The following is a 7434-nucleotide window of genomic DNA, read 5'->3' on the forward strand; positions in this document are numbered from 1 at the left end:
TGGACCTGGGAGGGATCTAGGGGAAGAGAGGTGGAGTTTCCGGGAGGATATGGCGGCGGAAGTGGCTCCGAATACGGTGGGATGCAGACTGTGTCATGAGCTTGGGAAAGTGCGGAGTTTATGGAAGCCTGCCCAAGTTCAGCCTCTCCTCCTCCTCCCTCTCCCCGCGCCTCGAGGACTACAACGAGATTTTCAGCGCCTTCCACGCCTCACGCGCCTCCTCGATTCTCATGCTTGAGGTCCATGTTGCTGCCGCCGACGATGACAATGAGGAGTTCTTCGATGTGCGCGGCTCCGGCTTCGACTACTCCGAGGTCTTCAGAGGCTTCGATGGCCTGGATTTCGCCGTCGCGTACGACGACTTGATCAAGCAACCCTATGGCGGAGACGGTGGTTCCTCCTCACGAAGCTTGGACTCTCAGCAGAATCTTGGTCTCTCTCAAGAGAGTCGAATTATTCTGTGAAGAACCAAAGCTTTATAGGTGGAGATCCTTACTATTCATTTGATGGCAGCTCTAAGTTTGGCATATATAACGAAGCTCTTAAAAAAAGACATAAGGAAGAAGAAGCGGGGAAGGTTGCAGAGGACATGGAGGGAGGTTTCTGGAGAAGAGAGAGTTGAACGAAGGAAGAAGAAGAAAAGATAAAAAGGAAAAAAAAAAAAAAAAGAATTAAAGAAAAAGTAAGGGTATAATCAAGGTTCTAAAAATCGCTAGGCGCTAGTCGGGCGGTGGCTAGAGGACTAGCGCCCAGGTGTCTAAGCGGGTGCCTAGGCGGTTTTAATTTTTTTAATTTTAATTTTATTTTTATAGTATATAATTATATAAGTAACTAACTAATTATTGTTTAACTAATAAAGAAAATATAACGCGTGATGCTTATTGAATTTCTGATCATGCCAAATCAATGAAATTTAGGGCCGGGCTGAGGCTTCAAAATGCAAGCCCTTACCCGCCCTTAAGACCCATTCCGCAAGGGCCAAAAGGGCCGGGCCGGGCCAGCCTTTCCAAATAGGGTCGGGTTGGGCTTTTGTTAACACACATAAAACCAAATTTTGCCAATTGAAAACCCGCCCTTAAGGCCCATTCCGCAAGGGCCAAAAGGGCCGGGCCGAGCCAGCCTTTCCAAATAGGATCGGGTCAGGCTTTTGTTTAACACACATAAAACCAAATTTTGCCAACTGAAAAAGAAAAAAAAAAAAAAAAAAAAAAAAAAAAAAAAAAAAAGACTAAATACCTTGAGTCTTTGAGATTTCAGAACCTGAGATAATTAGAAATAATGACAAATCCCACTTAAACTTAAACTCATATTCTCACTGATCAAGTCCTATAATTGAAATTGAAATTACACCGAGTGACTGAGGGGCTGGGCTTTGACCAAGTCAACGAAATTTAGGGCCGAGCTGAGGCTTCAAAATGCAAGCCCTTACCCGCCCTTAAGGCCCATTCCGCAAGGGCCAAAAGGGCCGGGCCGGGCCAGCCTTTCCAAATAGGGTCGGGTTGGGCTTTTGTTAACACACATAAAACCAAATTTTGCCAATTGAAAACCCGCCCTTAAGGCCCATTCCGCAAGGGCCAAAAGGGCCGGGCCGAGCCAGCCTTTCCAAATAGGATCGGGTCGGGCTTTTGTTTAACACACATAAAACCAAATTTTGCCAACTGAAAAAAAAAAGAAAAAAAAAGACTGAATACCTTGAGTCTTTGAGATTTCAGAACCTGAGATAATTAGAAATAATGACAAATCCCACTTAAACTTAAACTCATATTCTCACTGATCAAGTCCTATAATTGAAATTGAAATTACACCGAGTGACTGAGGCACTAAGCCACTAAGGCTACAAAAACTGAAGCAGTTAGCAGTGTTTGATCAAGAGGAGAAATAGGCTTTTTCATGGCAACCAAATAAGGAACCTGCAGAAAACCATATAAATAATTTAGGAACTGGACATATATTTCAGTTCACACAAATAAATCTGAAGCTGCAGACCTATTTAGATAGACAGAAGCTCAAAATAAATCTGGACATATGGACATATATTTCAGTTCACACAAATAAAGCTGAAGCATCAGACCTATTTAGACTTTCAATTTAGCAACATACACATACATATGTCCAGAAGCATCCAATCGATATAGTCTCCTCTTCACATTTCATTAGCTTATGCATATAATCTCAAGTATATGATCTCATATCAGTATATATATTAAACCACAATGGCCTATTAAGCACTATTCCAAACTTCAAGTTCCTATGTACACCAACTTATAAAACCAAAAGCATTCTGAATTCAATTCAGTTTCACACTTCATGTGAGCAACTGGACATACACACACACACACACACACATTCAACATCGAATGAAAACTCTAAATTTCAGTTTCACACTCATGTCTTCATGTAAGGAACTGGACATATTATTATATATAAATATACACATTCAACAAAGACTAAAAACACAAACAAAACATACCAACTGGACACATATATATACATGCATATTCAGTTGTTGTCCGGATCGAAGCCCTCCTTCAAGGTGCAAGCTCGATTGTGAAGAAAGTGGTAGGTTCGTTACCGTCGATGGTGGCGCTGGTCAAACAGAGAGTCCGACATGGTATCAAAAACTCGAGAAGCTGGTGCGAGCAATCGACTCCTCTCCTCGACGGCATTGCTGAATTTGGCTGAGCAATTGATATGACCAAATCGATTTGCTCAAGTTCCTGAATCGGAATCGAGTTTAGGGATGTTTTGGAATTTGGAGGAAGGCGGCTGAGGTTTGGTGGATTAGGCTTATGGACGAGAGTGGGGAACTGGAATAGAGAAGAAGAAAGTGGCCTAATCTGTGCGAGTTCATGGCTGCCGGTCCGGACGAAGCTAGTCTGCTACTGAGCGGCGGATATGACTCTAAGGCTCTAAGCTAAGACGCTCTGGAGAGTAAGTTGAGCCTTGACTAGGTTTCTCACTTTAGAGGATTTGGACTTGGACTCGGGCCAGACAAAATGGGCCTCATGCAGTATAATTAATTGGGTTTTGGACAGATTGACAGTCTAACACTTAGTCACATAACATATCCATTTTCTAAGACAGATCATATATATTTCCATTTATATGTATAAATTTTAGGGTTGGGCCGGGCCGGGCTTTAAGGGTAGGGTCGGGCCGTAGGGTAGGGCCGGACTTCATTTCCATGACCCATACCCTACCCTATTTAAGAAAGGGTAGGGCTGGCCCGCCCTAATGTAAGGGCCGGATCGGGCTTCGGCCCTACGGGCCGGGCGGGTTTAGGGCGGGCTTAGGGCCCAAGAGCCATATGATGAGGCCTAACCAAATCAATCAATAACAAATCAATACACCAGAATAGTAGCTACAGCAGTTTCAAATCAATACACCAAAGCAATCAATAAATACCAAATCAATGCACCAGATTAATAGCTACAGTAATTTAAAATCAGTACACCAAATCAATCAATACCAATTTAATACACCAGAATGGTACTCATCCATCTCCTTCTTCCCACGACCCAAACCCCCAAATCCAACTTCAGAACGCAGACGGAGATGAACCATCGATCATGAGAGCCACCCCTAGGATCCATGACCCAACCCATGGAGATCGCTCTGGCACCGCAATAGTCTACAGATCAGGACAACTCAAACGACACCTCGTCGCCAGACACTGTCAAAACAACGCCCGTCCTCAATTTTTGAAGAACAATGGCGAACTTATCGACGTCGTCGTCGTCAGTGGCTTTCAAATACAACGATAACGAAGAGGAAAACAAAAGCAAAAAAGCTAGGCGCCCAGCGCCTAGAAGCCGCCTAATACCGCTAAAACGGCCGTCGAGAAGAAGAACGCCCAGAAGCATCGCCTAGCATAAAATCGACTCGGATAGGTGACACCCAGCACCTAGGCGGATTTTTAGAACACTCGGTATAATAGACTTTTTAATGCGGAAGGATTGCCACGTCAGCAATTTAACTGAGTTTTTGAACGGAGAGTAACGGAATGGACCTATTTGTCCAAAATTGAGAGTACAATGAGTAAACGTGTGAAATTAGAAAGACAGGGACTGAAGTGTTTTTTGGGTAAAAGTTCAGGGAGTAAATAATATTTAACCCTTTTTAAAGTGACGAGATCACACATATCTGCTGCAAACGTGCTTACAAGGATTGATATCCCTATGAGTGGACGTGGCGCAGCCCTAAATAGAGGTGGTCATGGCGCCAACGCAATAGATAATGACACTGTGGTGTCACAGGCCATGGCCCTACCTAGGAAGTGTGGGAAGCCCATGGGTTTGAAGGATGCTCGCTCCAGAAAGAGAACGACTTTAGCACAACCTAGTCCTTTGATCATCGATACTCAAAATCTGTCTCATAAGAATGTTCCGGATTATGGTTATATATGTACATACATCCAATAATATGGAGGATTTGCTACATCACCAAGCATAAATAACACCCTTTTAGTGGGCCCACAAGCCATGGTAGGACCCAACCGCGATATGCATCCCATAGCCCGATGTCTAAGCTACTCCATGATAGTCGGAAGGGACCGAGACCTCTCCGGGAAGCCACCTTCCCTGCCTTGCCAAGTTGTCTTCACAATATGGCTTTCTAGACTAGAATAGTTGTTTTGCATCCCACATTGAAAAACATGTAAAGGAGAGTGGCTCCCTTCCTTATAAAAGGGACCCATCCTCCCACTTAGAATCCACTCCATTACATCCTCACGTAATCCTATTGGGTCGGAAGGCCCAAAACACATAGTTAAAAATTTCAAGTGGACGTAGTCTCCCGCTAAAGCGGAAGACGAACCACTATACTTCTTGTGTCTCTCTTACTCTCTTTCTCTTTCTCTAACGTTAACAAGACCCCTCGGTCACTACACTAACAATATCCAAGAGACATCATTAGGGGACGCCTCAACTTCAAAACCAACTCTTGAGAATATATAGATCTATGTAAACTACACTATTGTACATAGGATGTGGGATAGAAACTTCATCCTCATTGATGATATATTAGCGTATTCTGTTGTGCGTGAGATTATTGAATCCGATGACATTGAACCTCGCTCCGTTGATGACTGTCAAGGTAGAGCAGACTGGCCTAAATGGAAAGATGTAATCCAGACTGAATTGGATTCACTAACGAAAAGAAAGGTTTTTGGACCGGTGATGCCGATACCTCTTAATATAAAACCTATTGACATAAGTGGATCTTCATTAGAAAGCGAGATGAGAAAAATGAGATTGTAGACTCGCCTTATGGCATAAGGTTTCTCTCACCGCCCTAAAGTCGACTATAAGGAGACATATTCTCCCGTAATGGACGTTATAACGTTCCACTACATTGTCAGTTTGGTAATTTCTGAAAAACTGAATATGCAGCTTATGGATGTGGTCACAACGTATCTTTATGGGGATCTAGATACTAAAATATACACGAAGATTTCTGATGGACTTTAGTTACTAAGTTAAGTGGCTCTGGACCACGGAGCGCGTTTGCAATAAGGTTGAAACGCTCACTATATGGATTGAAACAATCCTGACAGTTGTGGTACAACCGTCTAAGTAACTACTTGATTGGGAAGGAATATGTCAATAATGAATTATGCCCATGCATTTTCAATAAGAAGACACGTTCCGGATTTGCTATTTTCGCGGTGTATGTTGATGACATGAACGTAATTGGAACCCTTGATGAGTTAAGGGAAGTAGATAAACATTTAAAATCCGAGTTTGAGATGAAAGATCTTGGGAGAACACTGTTTTGCCTCTGTTTAGATTTTGAGCACCGTGCCGATGGAATTCTGATTCACTAGTCGGCTTATACCCAAAAGATGCTTAGGCGCTTTAATGAAGATAAAGTTAAGCATGTTACCACTCCCATGGTCGTCTGTAGTTACCCTAAAAAGGATATGTTTCGTCCCAAGGATGATGAAGAAAATGTATTAGAGGCTGAGATGCCCTACCTAAGTGCAATAAGTGCATTATTGTACTTAGCACAATGCACAAGACCAGATATCTAATTTGCTATGAACTTATTAGCTAGATATAACTCTGCGCCAACGTGACTCCATTGGACTGGTGTAAAGAATATCTTTCGATACTTAAAGGGAACGATAGATATGAGCTTATTCATCCCTACAGAGAGAAAAGGAAGGATGACATGATGGATTCGGACCCATCATGCCTCGGAAGTGCCGCCGTTGTCTCCCTACTCCTCACCAAAAATTGAATGATGTTTTGGTAGGTTTTGTTGATGTCAGGTATCTCTCTTATCTGTATAAAGGTCGTATCCAAACTGGCTATGGATTTACCATGAGAAACATCGTGATATCTTGGATTTTTACAAAACAGACCCTTGTCGCTGCTTCTTCGAATCATGCAGGGAATATAGCTCTTCACAAAGCAGTTCATGAATGTATATGGTTAAGATCCATAATTACACATATTTGAAGTACTTGTGGTTTGAAGTCTACCGCATATGAACCTACGAGCATTTATGAGGATAATGCTGCTTACTTAGAAGATTAGAAGACTTTGAAATAGATGATTAGAAGATTTTGAAATAAATATAAGAGAGTAAACATGTGCAAATTTTTTTTTTTTTTTGGAAAAAAGGCTGGTGCGCCTGTCCTTACGCCTTGTCCATTAATGAAACCGTAGAATACATGGGGGGACATAGTGCCTTAACCCCAAATTACAATAAGCATCAATAGAACCACCTGAGATAATAACAGGTGTCTCACCTAAAAATATGCATTCTAACATGCACCATTTAGTGAAGATTGCTCTACAGGCTACTTCATTCGCTTTGCAATTGTGGTGACAAACTAGAAAGACAATGCTGACACGGAGCCATGAAGTACTAACAATATCAGCTTTCCTAGTATGTTGCCACCGAAAAAATAACCCTATGACACTTAGTTTCATTCTGCCACTAGGAGGCTGCGACCATTTGACAAAACAATAAACTCGCCGCTTTCCTAGAGCAGACATGGCACGTAAAGTGCGCAGGACGGGATAAAGCCCACATCTCCAGACCAAAAAGTGGTCGGAACTTATTGAAAGCGTACAAAAATAAAATACAACTAAAGAACCAAAATAGCTGAAAACTAAAAGCAAAACAGCCCAGGTTGGGCCCAACACCAGAACCCAGACCCAAGATCCGTCTAAGGATATGGGAAAGCCCCACCAAGCCCAGAAGAGCTCCTGCTGCATCCCCACCGTCACACTATCACCCCTATCCGCCCAACTAGCCTTCACTGCCATCGCAGCCCAGTCGTTGATGCCTTGCTGCTCGCCGAACTTGAGATGACGACCCCCATTGGCCAAATACCAGATCTGGTAGGGGTTTGGTATCACCGATCGGCATAAATTGGATCGATCTCCCCATGGCAAAAAGATCTCCAATCCCATCTCCGGCTTG

General features: G+C 42.9%; 1 long non-coding RNA gene across 1 annotated transcript; it reads right to left on the reverse strand.

The window, feature by feature from the left end:
• Positions 1-1676: 1676 nt before the first annotated feature.
• LOC133739893 (uncharacterized) lies at positions 1677-2952 on the reverse strand. The gene is made up of 2 exons (XR_009860875.1): positions 2471-2952; positions 1677-1910 (listed from the first exon to the last, which is right to left on the reverse strand). It is a non-coding gene; the product is annotated as an uncharacterized LOC133739893 (long non-coding RNA).
• Positions 2953-7434: the final 4482 nt, after the last annotated feature.

Source organism: Rosa rugosa, chromosome 3 (assembly GCF_958449725.1).
Source record: "Rosa rugosa chromosome 3, drRosRugo1.1, whole genome shotgun sequence".
NCBI lineage: Eukaryota > Viridiplantae > Streptophyta > Magnoliopsida > Rosales > Rosaceae > Rosa > Rosa rugosa.